This window comes from Mustelus asterias, chromosome 20 (assembly GCF_964213995.1).
Source record: "Mustelus asterias chromosome 20, sMusAst1.hap1.1, whole genome shotgun sequence".
NCBI classification, from domain to species: Eukaryota; Metazoa; Chordata; class Chondrichthyes; order Carcharhiniformes; family Triakidae; genus Mustelus; species Mustelus asterias.
In genome coordinates, this window is record NC_135820.1 from 38,092,703 (window position 1) to 38,114,069 (window position 21,367).

A 21,367-nucleotide genomic window follows, 5' to 3' on the forward strand; every position below is an offset into this window, starting at 1 on the left:
CAAAATATTGATGCACTAACATCAAAATATAACTGTAATCTTAAACATAGAATGGATTCTTCGGTCTTATGCGCCCCACTACAGCTGCCAGCAAGAATGGAGAATTTGGCGCTCAGCCAAAATTCCTTTCACTGCAGCGGCACCGAAGAATCCCAGCCGTGGGCAAGGTCAAAGGTTTCCGACCTAAACACATAGGTCGGAACTCTCCGGTTGTTCACTAGTGGAGGATTCTCTGGCCTCTGGCAATGCACCCCGCCACGGGTTTCCCAATGGCGTGGATGCAATGGGAAATACCATTGACAGCGGTGGGAGGCGTAGATCCTACTGCTCGCAAACGGGGGACCTACATCAGGGGCAGAGAAGATGGCGACCACGGCTCGGCTGGGTTTGAAGGTTCGTTCCTTCAGCACCACGGTGGTCAAACCAGTGAGCAAACTGGTGACACCACCTATTCAAGTCTATGGAGTTGAAGGTAGATATGCCACAGCTTTATACTCTGCTGCTAGCAAGCAGAAGAAACTGGACCAAGTGGAACAGGAACTACACAAGATAGTTTTGCTGATGAAAGATCCCAAGTTCTTTGGAGTGGTCAACAATCCCCACATTAAGCGCAATATCAAGCAAAAAACTGTGAGTGACGTCTTGTCGAAGCAGAAAATTTCCCCAATGATGCTCAACTTTGTTAATTTGCTAGCTGAGAGTGGCCGGTTGTGCCAGACCTCTGATGTTGCTTCTGCTTTTGGTAAGATCATGAGTGCACTTCGTGGGGAAGTTCTCTGCTCAGTCACTACTGCTCAGCCCCTGGATGAAGTAAATCTTTCAGAGCTAAAATCTGCTCTTAATGGTTTTCTGAAGAAAAATGAAACCCTGAAACTGGAGACCAAGACTGATCCTTCAATCCTGGGTGGAATGATTATCAGTGTTGGTGATAAGTACGCTGATATGTCCACGAAAACCAAGATTCAAAAACTCAGCAAACTAATAAATGAAGCTGTGTAACTGCATCGCCTAAATCTGAGGAATTTTCTGTTGGATGTTATTGTAAATCTGCTGCAGTGTGTACAGTGATCACCGTCTGTGTGATTGACTTTCATTAGTGTGTTAAAGATTTAATAAAAGTACCTTTGAAACTGTTAAAAAAAACGGCGTACCGCCTCTTGCTGCCGAAAAGCCCACTGATTGGAGGCAGGAGAATTTCAACCATAGGCTTACTTTTTACCTTGTACAATGCACACCCTATCTCATAAAATGCTGCTGTTTGATATAAAATTGTACAAGTTAAACACAAACAATTGTATAATCTTGTGATATCAAAGAATATAATATGAATGGTAATAAATCCTGAAACATAAGAACTGGAAGGACATATCTTGACCTTTTGAAATTGAGTGTTGTAGGACTGTGTCAATACAGAGGAGGTATACTGGTTCTTTGGAGGTAATGTAAAACAAGCATTAGAGAATTGGAAGCCTGTTTTATCCTCCACCCAATTTTCTTTTCATTATCTCTCATTTTGCATTACTGCATTACTGTTGAGGACCAATTTCACCAACAAAATATCCAGATGGAGAGACATTGCCAGCAAAATATCTTTAGCTAATGTTAGAGGGCTATGACCTCACTCCACATTTGTAAAATGCGTAAATAATATTATCATACCTAATGTATAAAATCTTAAAAGCTGGATAAAGGCTTGAAAAATGTCTGAAGCAATGACTCAAACAAAAGAGACTTCCTGGAATTCAGAACAGCTGCAACCTTGTTATCTCTGGAGAGCTGCTAATATCCTGGTGACTGCAGAGACCAAATTCCAAGGAAATTGTACAAAGGCCATTTATATTTCTAAGGCCAGTCCCAGCCAATGGAGACTACCTGTCTGCTTGGACAGAGGACATGGAAACCTCTTGGAATTCTTAATGGTTGAAATATTAATCATCTCAACAATTTATGATGTGGAGATGCCAGCGTTGGACTGGGGTGCACACAGTAGGAAGTCTCGCGGCAGACACAGAGGAATTCATCAGGTGAATGAGGCTCCGGAGTTTTTCCACAAAACCTAAGGGGCCAACAGTGAACCCAACGAAATGGAGTAGCCGACAGAGAGCTCCACGATGCAGCAACTGAAGAGGGAAGAGTGAATTGGACTCCTCCGGAAGGCTGCTGTCCTCGTCTGGACATGTATGGGATCTGAGGTTCATGCAAGGCCTGGATAGAGTGGACATGGAGAGGATGTTTCCACTAGTAGGAAAAATTAGAACCAGAGGGCACAACCTCAGGTTAAAGGAACGATCCTTCAAACCGCAGATGAGAAGGAATTTCTTCAGCCAGAGAGTGGTGAATCTGTGGAGCTCTTTGCCACAGAAGGCTGTGGAGGCCAGGTCATTGAGTCTCTTTAACATAGAGATAGATAAGTTCTTGATTGATAAGGGGATCAGGGGTTATGGGGAAAAGGCAGGAGAATGGGGATGAGAAAAAGATCAGCCATGTTTGAATGGTGGAGCAGACTCGATGGGCCGAGTGACCTAATTCTGCTCCTATGTCTTATGGTCACACTGCATGTAACCCCCATGATTTGGCCTGCTCTTGAAAATCCTACCAACTATCCTGGCTTGAGAAAATTCACACCTCTTTAACCTGTGATTATTTAACACCTCGCCACTCGCACTATCTATACTTGTAAAGACTTGACTACCTGCAAAGACTCGTATTTCAACCATTATCTTGCAATTGTGTCTTTGCCTATATATGCTATGTTTGTGAAACCTACCTCACTACTCACCTGATGATGGAGCAGCGCTCTGAAAGCTCGTGATTCCAAATAAACCTGTTGGACCGTAACCTGGTGTTGTGAGACTTCTTACTCAATAATTTAGTCAAAGGAATATACATCGTCTTCCAAGTTAATGTGGAGTGGTTGGAGTCACATGACCCACCCCTCCACTACTCCACTCAACCGGAACCTGTAACATTGCCCCGTGGAGCTCCGAAGCTCAGATTGCCTTTTTCCATCCAGCAGGCAGGAGCAGAAAGGGTTCTGTCTATATTTGAATATCTGACTCCCCACCTAAACTGTTTACACTGCAAGTTCTGAACTGGTGCCTCCAAGACTAATTCATCTCTACATGCCTATCCAATCCATGGAAATCATCTCTACTGAAAAAGTGAAATATCCAGCATCAGTCTTCAACCTACTGACTTTGTGAAAGAATACACCATTGGAGTTTGATTCTGGACTCTCATGAAACAATGATGCCGTATATCTCTTTATTTTCTCTACCCATCTTTTTATATATGAATGCATGGGGAGTCATGCAGCTGCAGCCCCTTCCCAGCATTTTGAATGTGTACAAATAGTCCTGAGTTCACCCTATCTGGAGTTTGCTGAAATATACCAAGACTACGTCACCACTTATAAAGGGGAAGTCAAAATCAGAGGGCCTTTCTGATGACAGATGAGTGGTGAAAGGAGAAACCAGGGTTGTTTAAATTAAATCCCCCTCCTGTGTGTAACACCAGTTTAAAAATCTGTTCTGTGTCATTACAACTTAATAGCCTTCTGCTTTTCTTCATAGCTTTGATACTCTAATCCACTGTACATTTGCATTATGCAATAATTAATTCCAATATTCAATATTACATACGGGATTTATATGGTGGCATGGCAGGAGATTAGATATTTACGGTTGTTTTCCCTCAGGGACTTTTAAAATCTCACCTACACATTAAATATTTGATAACCTCCAGATCCGGCATTTTGTGAATAAAAAATAAGTCAAATAATGATGTTCATTAGCACAATTTAAATTTTTTATTCTGAATAATAGACGTATAGCTTAATAGTAAAATATTGCTGAATTACTAATAGTTTTAAAGAATTTGGGGATGATCCTTAAATATACTCATGTTAGCAGAGCAGGTTGGCATCCAAAGGAATACTTCAGTGGAAATAAAAATTGAAACTGTTCAAAAGTGGCTTGCTTAACTTTATCAGGTAATGTACAGATATTTCCCAGTGGATACAAGTTAGAATACCATTTTAAAACTAGGATTTTGCCAATTTAAACCCATGATTAAACCCATGCCTTGCTATAACAGGCAATGTGGCAAATTTTTCTATATCAAGCATTCTTTAAATATAACTCATTTTGCAGAGAAAGTACATCATAGTGAATCTCATTAATGTTATTAACTTATTGATAAATAGTTAAAGTAATTAGTGGTGAAGGGCTGAGCCGATTTCCCATTTTGCAAAATTTAGTGTGACATTTGAAAGTATAGTAGTCCATTTTGACAAGTACAAAACTATGAATAGGATATATACATATACACAATAGAATGTATTGAAACAGCAAGAAGGTAATATTACACGTATTTTGCTGGGTTGAGTTTATTTTTTTTACAAGAGAAATTAAGTTACAGAGGGTGGAAATTAATGCTCGCCCATGTCAAGTTGGTGTCGAGTGTGGTGGATGTGTGTTGTGATATGCCTTTAAGGGATATCAGCATTGCATCACTAGATGGGAAATCTGTCATGTAACCATGAATACCTCCAAGCACCATCATTCAATATCCCGCATGAGGTGATTAACAAAACAGAAAATGATGTTGGTGTGCATGACGAGATGGAGAGCAGCGATCACGTTTCACACGGTCATCTCATGGAAAACATAGGTACCAAGTACCCTCATACTGAAGTGATTGCCAAGATTCAAATGATCTGCCCTAAGAAAGCTGGAAACTATTTGTTATTGGCCAACATTTGACTTCTGCAAATTCTAAAATGCACATACCCACAGGTATGGAAGGTCATGGCAAAACCTGCTGCTGTGAAACTTTCTGCATACAATGCTTCACTAATTCCATGCACAGGGTCCATAGTCCTGGAGTGCAAGTACAGTCAATCCTCCTGGATGTCACAGATGTTCTACATCAGGCAAACTAATTTCCAACAATTGCAGGTTTACAAGAATGTTGCGACCCCACACGAGTAGCAATCCCTGGAATCAGTCAGGCATCACAAGGCAGATCAACCTCAGAAACCATTCCTAACATCTTAGTTTATGACCAAACATGAAATAATTCAGAATGTTTCAACAACATTGGCAGTTTAAGGGAGCTGCAATATTATGCTTGCGGGAGCATGCAAGTCCATTGATTGATCAATCACGTAATGAAGGTCAAACAACACAAAATAGTGAAAGTTGGTCAGGTTGATTGATTGGCCATGCCAAATTGTTCCTTAGTGTCAGGGGGATTAGCATGGTAAATATGTGGGGTTACGGGGATAGGGCCTGGGTTGGATTGTTGTCAGTGCATGTTCGATGAGCCGAATGGCCTCATTCTGCACTATAGAGATTCTATGATTCTATTCTATGGAATCATTAACAGACAAGAGCACACAGATTGATGTAGCTCGATCACATGTGTCTGAAAGAAGGACACATCATTGAGAGTACGCCTCAATCCATGATGTTTCAAAACAACGTTACAAAACTGTTCTTACAAAATACCCACATTGGGTCTAACATTTTCAGGTGCAAAATCTTCTCAAAACTTGATGTCAAGCATGGTTACTGGTCAGTATCTTTTAAACCTATAAGAGAAGATGACCAGTAAAAGGTGATGATAGAAATGCAGGTACAGAATTGCTAAGTTTACAATTGGAACAACAAGTTCACATCCAGGATTCCATAGGAGGTCTGCGGCAACCAGCCAATTGACAAGGATTTGTCCAGAACCAAGGTCAGTACACACAGATGTGCAATGGTATGGTGCAACCAAGGACAAGTCGGATCTATTCAAGCTCTTTAATCACCATGCAGTCCTATTGCATCAAAGACAGGGTCCCAAATGCAGCCAAAAAACAACATCCAAGGATTATAATCCCAACCTCCAATTGAGATTACCTTCACAAGATCTGGATTTTCCAGTCAATTACATTTATGCGTCAGAGACTCATAGTTTCACCAGTTCTGTGCACTTATGAAATGGTAACCAAACATGAACATGTATTGTAAATAGTCAAACTTCTTTAGAAGGGGGGTGGGTGGGTGCGGGGGAGAAACATAGTTAAAAAAGCAAGAGGGATATTGTTATATCCCTTCAAGCGATATCAACTTGTCATTACTCTAAGCGAAAGGTGATCCAGTCTGAGTTCCACTTTTGCGTTGAGTAGAGCACACCACAACTCTGATGTCTTCAAGATTTATACCAAGATATAACTTTTCTCATGTGCATATTATTAATGAAAGCACAACATGCTTACCCAAACCCAGATGGTGCTTTGTGTTTTGTACAGTAAATAATGTTCATCCAGCAGAAGGCAGTCTTCAGTTATAGGTAATAAAATGAAACAAAATTTACTCCAACAGATAAATCAAAGAAAAAGGCTCAATAAAGAAACTTCATTACTCAAACATTTGCGGCCTCACCCTAGGCCATTCCAATCACAACCTCAATTCCCAACAGATTCTTATTTATACTGAGTCAGCCGACCATCACATCATTTTGCCATTGGTTACATAGTTTACTGGGTCAGCTGACCCTTACAGCTTATTACCATTGGTCACACTACAACAGATCCAATGTTATCATTGGTTACATTCTAACAAATAAGGTATTATATGATTATAATAACACGATAGGCCCCACTGCCTTCCCAGCTCTGCCCTTATTAATTCTGTGGTGGACGTGCTTGTGGAAGCCTTTCTGCCCTGCTAATTTGAGACCCTTAAGTGGGCAATTAATTAATGCCCATTTAAGGTCCTCACCTCACCGCCACTGGAATTCACCCAATGGTGGGTAGGCTACTTGCCTTGTGTAAAGCCCAAAAAGCAAACAGCAAAGAGGTTGCTTGGAGGTTTCCGGTAGTAGGTGGGTCTCCCTCAATCAAAGACATACAGTTCCTGTTTGTGGGGCCCAATGAGGGGTGACCCCACCCTCTCCCTCATGCTGCTGAGGCCCCACTTTGTGACCCCCATCTCACGATCCCACACCTGTCATCACCCACACATGGCCCGGCTCCCTCAGTGTTCCTGGGCCTCAGGTGAATGCATTACAGGCAGTATCCAACACCTCCCTGCAGCACCACCGAGCAATGATGGGCTGGTGGCCTCTGATTGGCTGGCAACTCTCAGTGGGCAGGACTTTGCCCCTAGTGTCCTTGATCCCCACCCACTGTCCAGTTAACTGGGCTTTCTTGAAAAGAGACTGCGAAGGGCTCGTGCCAGCTCTCCATTTCACCTACATTAAGTTCTTCCCACAATGTTCAATGAAATGTATGTGTGACCATTAATTGAAATTCCTTAGCACAAATTTTGATGTGCTGTGATCTTAATTTAAGTCAGTGTTATCAGTCAGTAACTACTTGAACATAATCTAAATTAGCATCACTAGTTAAGCAGCAAAAATAACTTGATTTGATTTATGATTGTCACATATATTAGTATACAGTGAAAAGCATTGTTTCTTGTGCGTTATACAGACAAAGCATACTGTTCATAGGTAAGGAAATGAGGGAGTACAGAATGCAGTGTTACAGTCATAGCTAGGGTGTAGAGAAAGATCATCTTAATGCAAGGTAGGTCCATTCAAAAATCTGATGGCAACAGGGAAGAAGCTGTTCTTGAGTCGGTTGGTACGTGACTTCAGACTTTTGTATCCTTTTCTCGACAGAAGAAGAGAGAACGTCCGGAGTGCGTGCGGCCCTTAATTATGCTGGCTGCTTTGCCAAGGCAGCGGGAAGTGTAGACAGAGTCAATGGGTGGGAGGCTGGTTTGCATGATAGATTGGGTTACATCTATGAACTTTTGTAGCTTCTTGCGGCAGAGCAAGAGCCATACCAACCTGTGATACAATGAGAAAGAATGCTTTCTATGGTGCATCTGTAAAAGTTGGTGAGATTCATAGCTGACATGCCAAATTTCCTTAGCCCTGAAGTCGATGACAATCTCCTTCATTTTGTTGACACTGAGGGAGAGATTATTGTCGCCGCACTAGTTTACCAGATTCTCTATCTCATTCCTGTATTCTGTCTCGTCATTGTTGGAAATCCGACCCACTACGGTGGTGTCATCAGCAAACTTGAAAATCGAGTTGGAGGGGAATGTGACTACACAGGTCATAGGTGTATAAGGAGTATAGTAGTGGCTGAGAACACAGCCTTGTGGGGCACCGTTGTTGAGGATGATCGTGGAAGAGGTGTTGTTGCCTATCCGTACTGATTGTGGTCTGTGGGTGAGGAAGTTCAGGATTCAGTCACAGGGGGAAGAGCTGAGGCCCAGGCCACTGAGTTTGGAGTGAGTTTCGTTGGAATAATGGTGTTGAAGACTGAGCTGTAGTCAATAAATAGGAGTCTGACAACGGTGTCTTTGTTATCTAGGTGTTCCAGGATTGAATGTAGGGCCAGGGAGATGGCATCTGCTGTGGACCTGTTGCGGCAGTCAGTGAACTGTAGTGGATCCAGGCAGTCCAGGAGGCTGGAATTAATTTGTGCCATGACTAACCTTATGAAGCACTTCATAATGATGGCTGTCAGAGCCACCAGATGATTGTCATTAAGGCATGCTGCTTGGCTTTTCTTTGGTATTTTGAGCACCATTCAGAAATTTTGGAGCTGGCAAATAGTTTGTTTTTTTAAATTATTTCATGGAGTTTGGGAGAACTGGTTAAGCCAGCATTTATTGCCCATCCCTGATTGCCCTTGGGGCAGTGGTGGTGAGCTGCCTCCTTGAACCTTTACAGCAAGAAAAAGGAAAATAATATAGATGCTGCAAAAGTAGGACAGCAGAGTAGGACAGCAACTATGGAGAGAAGGTGGCAGAGTTCATGTTTCAAGTCATATTATTAAAAATAATTCATATTTAACTCAAAACATAACTTTCCACAGATATAGCCAGAACATTAACTCTGAATTTTATTGATAGATTTCCCTAAAAATATGTTTTTGAAGCCGAAAGGCGATCCAGAGCCCGATCGGGTAAAATTTAGATACACCCACGATGCTGGTATGGAGGGATTTCCAGGATTTAGACCCAACAGCAATGAAGGAACAACAGTATCTGTCCAAGCCAGAATAGAGTTGTGGCATTGAGGGAAACTACCAGATAGTGATGTTCCCATGTATCTACTGCACTTGGTGATATGGGTGGGATTTTCCAGTCTCGCTCGAGCAAGGCCTACGACATTTCCATTGTCCGGCCCTTGTCTGCTCTGATTCAGTGGCAGGCGGGGTGGTAGAATTCCGGAACATGAATTTGGAAGTTCCCTTTGAAGGAGTTTTCGTGAGTTACTGCAATGCATCTTGTAGATGGTACACACGACTGCCTCTGTACATTGGTGGTGGAGGGAGTGTATATTGAAGATGATGGATGGGGCGACAATCAAGTGAGCTGCTTTGTCCAGGAGGGTGTTGAGTTTTCTGAGTATTGCTTGAGTTGCGCTCATCCAGGCAAGGGGAGAATATTCCATCACACTCCTGACTTGTGCTTTGTAGATGGGGGACAAGCTTTGGAGAGGCAAGTAACTTGCCACAGAATTCTCAGCCTCTGACTTGTACTTGTGTGGCTTTTACTACCAAATAAACCTGTTGGACTTTAACCTGGTGTTGTTAAACTTCTTACTGTGTTGTACTTGTACCCACAGTATTTATTTGACCAGTCCAGTTCGCTTTCGAGTCAATGGTGCCCCTTGGAATGTTGATAGTGGGGAATAATGCATAATATTAGTGCCATTGAATATCAACAGGAGGCAGTTGCATTCTCTGTTGCTAGAGATGGCTGTTGCCTAGCATTTGTGTGTCTTGAATTTTACTTGCTTATCAGCCCAAGCCTGGATGTTGTCCAGAATATGGGCACATAGAGTTTCAGCATCTGGGGTGTCGCAAATGTTGCTGAACATTGTGCAAACATCAACAAATATCCCCAATTCTGACCTTGTGACAGAGGGAAGGTCATGGATGAAGCAGCTGAAGATGGTTGGGCCTAGGACACTACGTTGAGGAACTCCCATAATGATATCATTGGAATGAGATTATTGATCACCAACAACCACAATCATCTTCCTTTATACCAGGTATAACTCCAACGAGTCTAGAGTTTTTCCACTCATGCCCATTCGTTTTGCTGGGGCTTCTTGATGTCACATTTGGTTAAACGTTGCCTTAGTGTCTTTATCTAAGTCAATAGCCTCACTAAGTGAGGAGACTTGCCTCTCGCTCTACTTTTAAAAACAGCAGCATGTAAGCTATTGGGAAGCTGTGAACAAACTTGAGATGGATGTTGCATGTTGTGTACCAAACTGCAAGACCACATATTTATAACTGGCACTCTTCTGTGCTAATTACCTGACATTTACAGAGCCACTGCAACTTTGATATGAAATGACTTGCACTTTTGCTCAAGAGATTTGCCAACTTAAAATGACCCTTTAAACTACCGTAAGATTTGGACTTTCATGGTTTAGGTGACCTGAGGCTAAGTCAACTGAGATCAATTATTTGATTTGAAAAATGCATTTTGACGATGCCAAAGTCTACATAGAACTCGTCGAACGGTACAATAGTATTCATAGTTATTTTTCTTAAATTGGACTACTTTCCAAGCTCAAGTATCTTTATCAGGTTTCAACCAAACTGTCATCAAAAATAGAAGACCTTTGACACCAGGGCTGGAATTCTCCCAAATTGACACCAGGGCTGGAATTCTCCCTAAAGAACCTCCAATTGTCGAATTCGCATGAAAACTGGAGTAATTCACGTTGATTTTCAGTCGGAGTTCAGAGACGAATCTCCCACATTCTGCGCACTGCAGAGGTCACAAATGTGTATAGCATTAAAAATCAGTGCGTGGGGCCTGATTCCCACTGGAGAGGCTGGCGGCATAGTGCTGAGCGGGCCATTGAGGCTGCACCGATCTGTCAGCGCCGAGATTGGGCATGAGCAGCGGCCCATGTCTGCTGGCCTCCAAATTGCTGCCTGGCTCGATGGCTGGCCAGCCCCGCAAACATGCATCGCCAGCCCTACGCCCTCCCATGGCCCAATTGCTGGCCCCCCTGACCATTCCCGGGCGAGTCCCGAAACCCCCCTCTCAGCCTGCCCCTGTCTCCAGCACACACCTCCTTGCTCCACCCCCCACCCCCCCCGATCCCCCCACCCCGACAATGGCAATCTGCCCGCAGTCCCGGCTCCCCCTGCTGCATTCCCGACCCCCCAGCAGGCTGACCCATCTCTACTGACCCCAGCCCGCTCCGATCACTGCTCTTCCTCTTTCTCCACTGATCTCGACTGTCGAGTGGCAGAGGGACCCCATCCCCACTGATTATCCCACCAGGGCCTGACCCCTAGCCCCCTTCCCCCATAAGTCCTGTCATCTTGGCACTGCCCCTTGCCTGATGGGCAGTGCCAAGGTGCCTCCTGGGCATTGGCACTTTGCCCCTTGGGCAGTGCCAGGAGGCTCAGATTGGCATTGGCAAGGTGTCAATGCTCAGGAGGCACCCCCATGCTGCCCAACCCTCTGCGGGGCCCCAATTGCCCCCCCCTTCACCCGTTAGTGGGAAGCTACTGTAATCCCCGTTGGAGTGAACCATTCTGGCGGTGGGGAAATGCTGGCGGGCCTGGAAACTTCTCTCCTGGGCCTGCTAATGAAATTTAAATTATATTTAAATCACCATTTAAATGGTCTTGGCACCTCCCCTCAGATTTCTGGCACAGATCCGACGCTGCTGGAAATCCGGCACCGGGCTGGAACGTATGCGTGACCCCTCGCGAATTGGCCAATGCGAGAGTCTCCTGGCCCGCTGCGCTAGAAGATGGGGAAAATCATGGCCCAGGTTTATACCTACTACATGACTGTATTTTCTCCACTTACCTGACTGAAAGCATGGCCTAATGCCAACAAACAACACATCTCTCCTTAAATCTATTCAGGTTGGCACCAGCTGATTTTCAGGTGAGAAAACAGAGATCTGTTTTGAGGCAAGCTTTGGATTGTAGGAAGAGATGAGGCTGCACCTCTGACCTTAAGCAAGGCTTTCTGCAGCCAGCAGCTCTTCCCCACCCCTCCCGCCCACGCCCCCTTTAAATGTCAGGTCTTCCAAGCCCTAGAAAAAGCAATCTGCAGACAAAATTTTCACTTGATTGCTAAACTCTGAAGCACACGGCCTCACTTAACTATTAGAATTCTTTAGGTGTCTCTCAGTAGCAGGTTACTCACCTATTCCCAAACTAGGCCAGTTAAGCTGGAAGTGGGAGGTTTTGCAGTTGGTTGGGATCAAGTTTACAGAATTGTTTGCCATGTCGAAGGAGAACATTTGGCCCATCGGCCAGAATTCTACCGACCCGCCCGCCATGAGAATCAGAGCGGGTGAGGAGCGGACAATGGGAGGTCCATAGACCTCAGATAGGATTTTCCAGTCTCGGGTCGAGCAAGGCAATAAAATCTCATTGTGTCTATACCAGCTCTCTGAATAGCAATTCATCTAACATCATTGCCCCACAACCCTGCACATTCTTCCTTTTCAGATAATGGTGTAATTCCCTTTTGACTGCTTTAATCCACCACACTGTCAGGCAGTGAATTTAAACCCTAGCCAGTCACTGCATAAATCATTTCCTCCTCAATCGCTTTTGTTTCTTTTACTAATTACTTCCAATCTGCGTTCTCTCATTCTTGATCCTTTCATGAATAGGAACAGTTTCTCTCTATCAACTCAATTCAGACCCTTCATGATTTTGAATACCTCTTAACGAATCACCTCCCAACCTCTTTTCTCTAAGTAAAACAGTCAGACCTTCTCCAAGTTATCTTCATAACCAAAATTTCTCATCCCGAGAACTCTTCTTGTGAATCTTTTATGCACTCTCTCTGATGCCTTCACATCCTTCCTAAAGTGCTTTTGATTTGATTTATTATTGTCACGTGCATTAGTGTGCAGTGAAAATGATTGTTTCTTGTGCGCTATAGAGACAAAGCATAGCATACATAGAGGAGGAAAGGAAAGAGTGCAGAATGTAGTGTTACAGTAATGGCTAGGGTGTAGAGAAAGATCAACTTAATACGAGGTAGGTCCATTCAAAAGTCTGATGGCAGCAGGGAAGAAGCTGTTCTTGAGTTGGTTGGTACATGACCTCAGACTTTTGTATCTTTTTCCCGATGGAAGGTGGAAGAGAGTATGTCCGGGGTGCTTGGGGTCCTTGATTATGCTGGCTGCTTTCCCAAGGTAGCGAGAAGTGTAGAGAGAGTCAATGGATGGGAGACTGGTTTGTGTGATTGCCTGGGCTTCATTCACAACCTCTTGTAGTTTTTTGCAGTCTTGAACAGATGTCACCAGGGGCTGGGGATTGTACTAGGTAGAATGGAGTTCACTCAGTTCAATAACTCACATGGTTTTCCAGATACAATGATGAACTGAAATATATTCAATAAACACATACTCAGCAAAACAGAAAAGAAAGGAAATAAACATCAAGCTCTTCTTTGAGCCTAACTTTACACAATATAATCCCTATCTAAACCTGGATGGCTGATCCGTTTCCCAAGAAAAACTCAAGCAATAATCTTTCTGAAGCGCAAGGCAGAGGCAAGGTCAAAACACAGAAGAAAAAGGTTACGAGAGTGGGTTCTCATCCAGGCCAAAGTTCAAACCAATTCAGAGTTTTTGTACAGTCCAGAGTCAGCAACAAGCACACAGCAAATGTTTCATTCTCCAGGGCATCCTCTTTGAACTCACCAAGTTTGACTTTCCCCTTTTAGCAGGACCCAGTGTTCTGCTTATATAGTCTATCAAGACTAGACAGTCAATCCTCATTGCAGTCATTCCTGATAGAGGTCTTCCATCAGTCTGTCATATGATTTCCAAGTTGACTTCATGAGGTCATTTTGGTCGAGGGAAACTCTATCAAGAAACTGGAGTGTGTTATGGAAAGTACTACCTTTCCAGCATATAACACCACACTATAATGATTTCAAGGCACCAATCCCTCATCCAGGACATGATGAACACATTGTGGGTTCATTTACTGAGGCTAAGCATACAAGAACATTCATATAAAGATAGAAAGCTTGAATTAATCAGCAGCAGAGCTGTGTGTGCTGTGACTGCTCACAAATCAAAGTGAAACTGAGACTGGATCACATAAGACCCTTCTAGTGATGGCATGCTGCTATCCCTTAAAGGCATTTAAAACATTCCCCCCTTCTTTGTAAATATACTTTCCCCACTTCTAAAGAAATCTAACTTACAATATATGTTCATGTTTAGTTACCATTATATAAGTGTTTAAGACTGGTGAATCTATGAGTTTCTAAAGCATAGAGGTAATCTACAGGTACGCCAAGAGCTAGTAATGGTAACCTTATCTGGAGTTTTTTGCTCACAGTGAGCTGTGGGATTGTCATCCTTGGATGTTGTTCCTGGTTGCATTTAGGATCCTGTCTTGAGTATAATAGGACAGTACAGTGGTTGAGGAGCTGGAATGGATCTGATTTGAACATGGTTGTGCCTTAGAAAGTGCCTTTGTTTGTAATGACTTCATAGCATCTTGGTTTGAAAGAAATCCTTGTCAGTTTGGCTAGTTGCCATATACCTTCTGTGGGATCTTGGATGTGAACTTGTAATTCCTACTGTGGGAAGCCACTGTTTTATTTTACTTTTATTTTAATTTTATGTTTTTTATATGACATTTTTATAATATTTTCTACGGTATTAGCATTTTCACATGGGATAAATCCTACTGCACTTGTGCTGGGGTCATGTTACAATGTTACAACATGTTGAGTTGTGCTGCTCTGCTTGTCACATACTCACAGTGTGTGATTTTGCTAACGTCAACAGAAACTACTAAGTCATGAACAATGCATGATCAGAGGTCAGAACCAATTAATATAAGCCACCTCTCACATGTGTTTAATTAACCAATTAATGTAAATAGGTTTTCTCTGAAGTAATGTACGATAATGACTCTGTAAAAGAAAACAATAGTAGAAGAAGGTGGAAGAGAAGATTGATAACATGCTGACTGTGAGACAGAGAGATAGAAAGAGGGTGAACGAGACTGAGGAGCTGGCAGACATCTTGCAATGATAATCTGAATGAACTGCTAATAAACTTGTATGCTTGTATCAAAGACCATAAGGTGTCAGTGAATTCTTGAATCTAATACTCCTATAAACTTTGCAATTTTCTACTTGCACTTTGGTCATCTTCTCTTGTGGATTTAAATGTTACTCTCTAGTTTCTGAGAGAATAGAATGGGTAAATGTAGGTAGATTGGTAATGGAGTTGATGATAATGATGTAAAGTGAGTGCCATGGGCATGAAAGAGGTTGGATGTGATTTTTGACCAAGGATGGCTTTGAACTTGATGTTGAATCAATGGTTCTTTGTGCTGACTTGACATGTGTCTTGACATGCCTTGATGACAACTTCAATGTCATTGTTTATACTCGGCCAGTAGATAATCTCTCTTGCGAGTCCACTCATCCGATCTATGCCCATATGTCAGTGACAAAGTAATTGAAGAATATCATGTTGCAAAGATTCCAGTTTGATAGCTGGCCTACCTTCAAGAATGACTCCACGGCAAAAACCAAACTTGTCCTGGCTAATGTCTTGGTGGACATTCCGAATTGAATCAAACCATCCTGAATGATGTAACGTAGAATCATTTGTTGTTTCTTCTTTTACCTGCTGGCATTTCAGCTGCAAAAATGTACCAGGTTAGTCAACGGACTTACATTCTCCCGCAAGTGTAACGTTGCAGATCCCTGTATACTGCCAGCTTTGTCAAAACCTTTTGGATATTTTAATGTTAGGTCATGAATTGAGGCAAGAGGAGTAGTTTCTGAGGTTCATCTGCCTTGTGAGGTCTGAATGATTCCATGGATTAGCACTTGTGCGAGTTTAGGGCATGCCAGTAAACCTGCGAGTCAACAACTGGGCTTGTACTTAGGACTTATAATTTCCATCAATCTGCACGGATTGCTTCATACTTACATCCATTCTTGAGTAGCTCTTCAATACTACATGTTTTGGGCTTGTAGAGCAGGTTTTTCTGGAATACATCTATGGGAATGGATGTGATTAGCAACTCAACAATTCTATTTGCTAGCTTGACGTTTGAAAAATCACACTATGTACCAGTTTTCTGTATCTGCTGATGAAATGGTCTTTGTATTCTGTAGGCTGTTGTCGAAATTACATTAACTCTAGTCAATAAATACAAAAGTTTAACCTGACACTGAACCAATCTTCCTATGTTGTCCACATCGCTTCAGGATCCTTTGGCTCTTCTGCTATGAATTCCAATCTGTTCAGTCTGCGTCGACATTCATTCCAAATTACTAGGTCAGCTTTAATGGTTCACTTGTCTGGTTTGGACACACCTGAATCAAGAAAACATGGGGGTGACTCTCCCGGCCCGCAGTCAGACTTGAGAAGCACAACGGGCCGGGAGACATCAGTGGGGGCCAGCAGTGGGTCTCACGACAGGTGTTTGGCAGATTGTGAGTCTCCCAGGCCATGTTTCTCAATGTAATCAACCTCACACCCAAAATCAGTAGTCTCAGGCTCGCTGGTGTCTGCCTCCCTGCTGGGAGAGGTTCCCACCAGCGGGGATTGAAGCTGGTTCCCATCAAGGAGAACCAGGCATGATCACCACACTGGTGGGGACCGAGACCATTGAGGCCCTTCCAGGAGGTTGAAAGCAGGGGGGTTCCCCTTGGGCAGTGCCAGCCTGCCATCGCAGCACCCTGGCACTGCCCACTGGGCACCTTGGCATTGCCCACTGGGCACCCTGGCACTGCCCACCAGGCACGGCCCACCGGGCACCTGGCAGCACCAAGGGGGCAGTGCCAGAGAGCAGATGGGGCCTACTGGGAGGGGTGATCAGTGGTGGTGGGTGGGGGTCCCATTGCACACTCTGCATTAGGGATGGTGGTGTTGGGAGGGAGGAGGGTGTTCAAGGCTGGCCATGGGGGTGGGGAATCGGAGCTGCACATGGGGAAAACGAGGTTGGCCATGGGTATGCCAGTAATCGGGTGGGGTGGAGGGGCGCAATGCACTGATCTCCCCACTAACAGATTGGTGCATGCACAGTGGCCCGCTCAGCGCTGTGCTGCTGGCCTCTCGAGCAGGATGAGGCCCTGCCCCCCTCCCCTCCCCGCCCTCCCCGCACTTACCGGCATGAACCTCTCTGAGGCACTTTATGAAGCACAGAGTGCCAGAGATTGATTAAACTAATTATGCCCAAAAAACAGGTGGGAAAAATTCCCATTTTTCTGCCCATTGGGCACTTTGTTTTTTTTGGGAGAATCCCCCCCTCCACCACACCCCCCACACCGCTGCCCCACACCGCTGCCCCCCACCCCCCCCCCCCCCCCCCCGGCCCCCCACCCTCCCACCCTCTGCCCCCCAGCTCTGTATGCTGTTTAAATATTTTGAATTTGGATAGTAATCCCAATTCAAATTAGTAGTTTCATGGACTTTCTTACAATATCCCTTTAGCCTTCCTCCTTGTTTTAGTCAATTTATTTTTCAGCAATTCCTGAAGCCACCTGTTAAAATTTCAGCCTTCTCTGGCCTGATTTTTTAATGAAGGTTTTGTTTGAATGTTATTGTTTGACGCTTGCTTGCTTGTTACCGATCCAGCCCATATCTTTCCCGACTGTGCTAACCTGTGGCTGGTCCTTTCGATGCGCTGTCCCATTCACTGAACTGACAGACCGAGCACTGCAATCTCCCCACAAGGTGGGAGCTTAACAGTTCATTATTTTAACATCATCTCATGGCCGGATTGTGGTGAACCATCGTTGGTTACCACTGTGGGGTTATTCCAATGTTACTGTTGGGTTAGGGTGTTGCCACTGTGGGGGTTGTTATAATGTTGTTGGGTTAGGGTGTTTACCTGTGGTAGATGTTGTTATGGCACATCCCGGTCGGGCCCCGCCTCCTGGGGAGAGGTATAAGACCCTCTGCTCAGGCGGGACCCCTCCAGTCTGAATTGGTGTACTCGTGTTAGTTAGTTCCATTGTTTGCTAATTAAAGCCTTCAATAGCTGAAGCCTTGTACCTCGTGCTTGATTGTCGCGCATCAATTTTATTAGCAAACATAAAACTCTCGACAGTAAAGGGAGTATGGAACAAATACTAAAACCAGAGCGTCTGACGTTGGACCCACGTGCGGTCGGTGCCGCTAACACCTTCGACCACTGGTGGAAGTGTTTCGAGGACTACCTGGCAGCCTCTGCAGCTGTTACTACGGACGACGACAAACTCCGGGTCCTCCACGCGAGGGTAAGCGACACGGTCTATCTTGCGATTCGTGCGGCCACCACTTACCCGAGGGCCATCGAGCTCTTGAAGAAACGATACACGAGACCACCCAACGAGATCCACGCTCGTTACCTCCTCGCTACACGACGTCGGCAGTCGGGCGAAACCATGGAGGACTACGCCAATGAGCTCTTGCAGCTTGCCAGGGGCTGCGACTGCAAAGATGTGTCGGCTGAGCAATATATGTACGACCTCGCCCGAGATGCGTTCGTAGCAGGGGTAGGGTCGTCGTACATCCGGCTTAAGCTATTAGAGAAAGGGAACCTCAACTTGACCCAAGCGATGGAGATGGCTGAGATGCTGGAGGCAGCGTCGAAAAGCTTGGCTCTGTACCCCGAAGACCACGCGGAGACAACGTGGCAGGAGCAAGCACAAATCCCTCCTCGCCCCATGGGCTCGCGCTCCCATATCGATCCGACGACGGCGGCAGCTCCAGGCGGCCAGCGATGCTATTTTTGCGGCGGAGCCAAGCATCCACGGCAACAGTGTCCTGCAAAAACGGCGATCTGCGGTCAGTGCGGTAAAAAGGGGCACTATGCTAAAGTTTGCAGGTCAAAGACCAAGAACGGCAGTGCAGCCTGTGACCCTCCAGAGCGGAGACAAGCTCCTTTGACGTCGCAGTACCCGCGAGGCCCGACCACGTGCGAATCCAGGACGGCGCCATCGTGGCTGACGGAGGAGGAGGATGACCACCAGGAGTCGCTACGCTTGGCGCCCTCGCCCACGTGCGATTCATGGGGGCGGCCATCATGGTCGACGACGACCAGGAGCGACCAGCAGGGGTCCTCAGTATCAACCTCGGCTGCATGCAGTGACGCCCGGGGGCCAACGGTGGCGTCGATCTCTCTGGACCAGACAAAGCATCACAGGCTTGACAGTTCGATGATGAACATCAAGGTAAATGGTCGTACTGTGTATTGTCTGTTTGACAGTGGGAGCACCGAGAGTTTTATTCACTCTGATACTGCAAAAAGGTGTGGACTCCGGGTTCTACCTGCCAAACAGACAATTTCTATGGCATCACGGTCCCGGTCTGTACCGATCCAAGGACGTTGTATGGTAACCCTAGAGGTGCAGGGCACAATTTACGAGCGATACAGGCTCCTTGTGTTGCCGCACCTTTGCGCGCCAATTCTCCTCGGACTAAACTTTATGGTCCACATGAAGAGTGTGATCCTACAGTACGGTGGGCCACTCCCTTCACTGGCAGTAGGGAATCAGCCGCAGCCGCCAAATTGCCCAAAGCGCCCCGCATGCAATCTTTCCACACTGAAGATCACTACACCTTCTTTATTTAAGAATCTGGTACCAGGCTGCAAGCCCATCGCTACTAAAAGTAGGCGTTACAGCGCTGAAGACCGGATCTTTATCAGATCTGAGGTTCAGCGGCTCCTCAAAGAAGGGATCATACAGCCAAGTGCTAGTCCGTGGAGAGCGCAGGTCGTGGTGGTTAAGAGTGGGAACAAACCCCGGATGGTCATCGACTACAGTCAGACCATTAACCGTTATACGCAGCTGGATGCGTATCCTCTCCCGCGCATATCTGATATGGTCAATCAGATTGCGCAGTAACGGGTGTTCTCCACCATAGACCTTAAGTCCGCCTACCATCAACTCCCCATCCGCCCAGAGGGACAATACACGGCTTTTGAGGCGGATGGTCGTCTATATCAGTTTCTTAGGGTTCCATTTGGTGTCACCAATGGGGTCTCGGCCTTCCAGCGTGCTATGGACCGAATGGTGGACCAGAACGGGTTGCGGGCTACCTTTCCGTACCTGGATAACGTCACCATCTGCGGCCATGACCAGCAGGACCATGACACGAATCTCCAAAACTTTCTGCGCACTGCATCTCGCCTGAATCTGACCTATAACAGGGAGAAGTGCGTATTCCGTACGCGCAGCTTAGCTATCCTTGGATACGTGGTGGAAAACGGGGTCATCGGCCCTGATCCAGACCGTATGCGCCCCCTTACTGAACTTCCCTTGCCCGCTAGCACAAAAGCACTGAGGAGATGCCTCGGCTTCTTTTCGTATTATGCGCAGTGGGTCCCCAACTACGCGGACAAAGCCCGTCCGCTCATCAAGTCCACGACCTTCCCACTCACGCCGGAGGCCCAATTGGCCTTCAAGGCTTTGAAAAGCGACATTGCGAAAGCCACGATGCACGCGGTGGATGAATCCATCCCTTTTCAGGTGGAAAGTGATGCATCGGATTTCGCCCTGGCCGCCACACTAAACCAGGCAGGCAGGCCCGTCGTGTTTTTTTCCCGCACCCTTCAAGGTCCCGAAATTCGGCACTCAGCGGTGGAGAAGGAGGCTCAGGCCATTGTGGAGGCCATCAGACACTGGCGCCATTACCTGGCGGGGAAGCGGTTCACCCTGATCACGGATCAACGATCCGTGGCGTTTATGTTCAGTAACACGCAGAGGGGCAAGATCAAGAATGATAAGATCTTGCGGTGGAGAATTGAGCTCTCCACCTATAATTACGATATTATGTATCGTCCAGGGAAGCTCAATGAGCCCTCGGATGCCCTCTCGCGCGGAACATGCGCCATCATGCAGGAGGACCGCTTGAAGGCCCTCCACAATGACCTGTGCCATCCTGGAGTCACCCGACTCTACCACTTCGTAAAAGCCCGCAACCTGCCCTACTCGGTGGAGGATGTCAGGTCAGTAACAAGAAGCTGTCGGATTTGCGCAGAATGCAAACCGCACTTTTATCGACCGGACCGGGCACAATTGGTCAAGGCCACTCGCCCCTTCGAGAGGCTGAGTGTGGATTTTAAGGGCCCCCTTCCCTCAACGGACCGGAATGTCTATTTTCTCAATATAATAGATGAATACTCCCGGTTCCCGTTTGTTGTCCCCTGTGCGGACACGTCGACTGCCACAGTGATTAAGGCATTCAGTGATCTTTTTACCCTGTTCGGGTACCCCTGCTACATACATAGCGACAGGGGCTCGTCGTTCATGAGTAACGACTTGAGGCAATTCCTGCTCTCATACGGGATTGCCTCTAGTAGAACCACGAGCTA

The 21,367-nt window shown here is 45.6% G+C and overlaps 1 pseudogene; it reads left to right on the top strand.

Moving 5' to 3' along the window:
* Nucleotides 1-346: 346 nt before the first annotated feature.
* Nucleotides 347-1,143, top strand: LOC144508288 (ATP synthase peripheral stalk subunit OSCP, mitochondrial pseudogene; annotated as a pseudogene).
* The last annotated feature ends 20,224 nt before the right edge of the window (nt 1,144-21,367 follow it).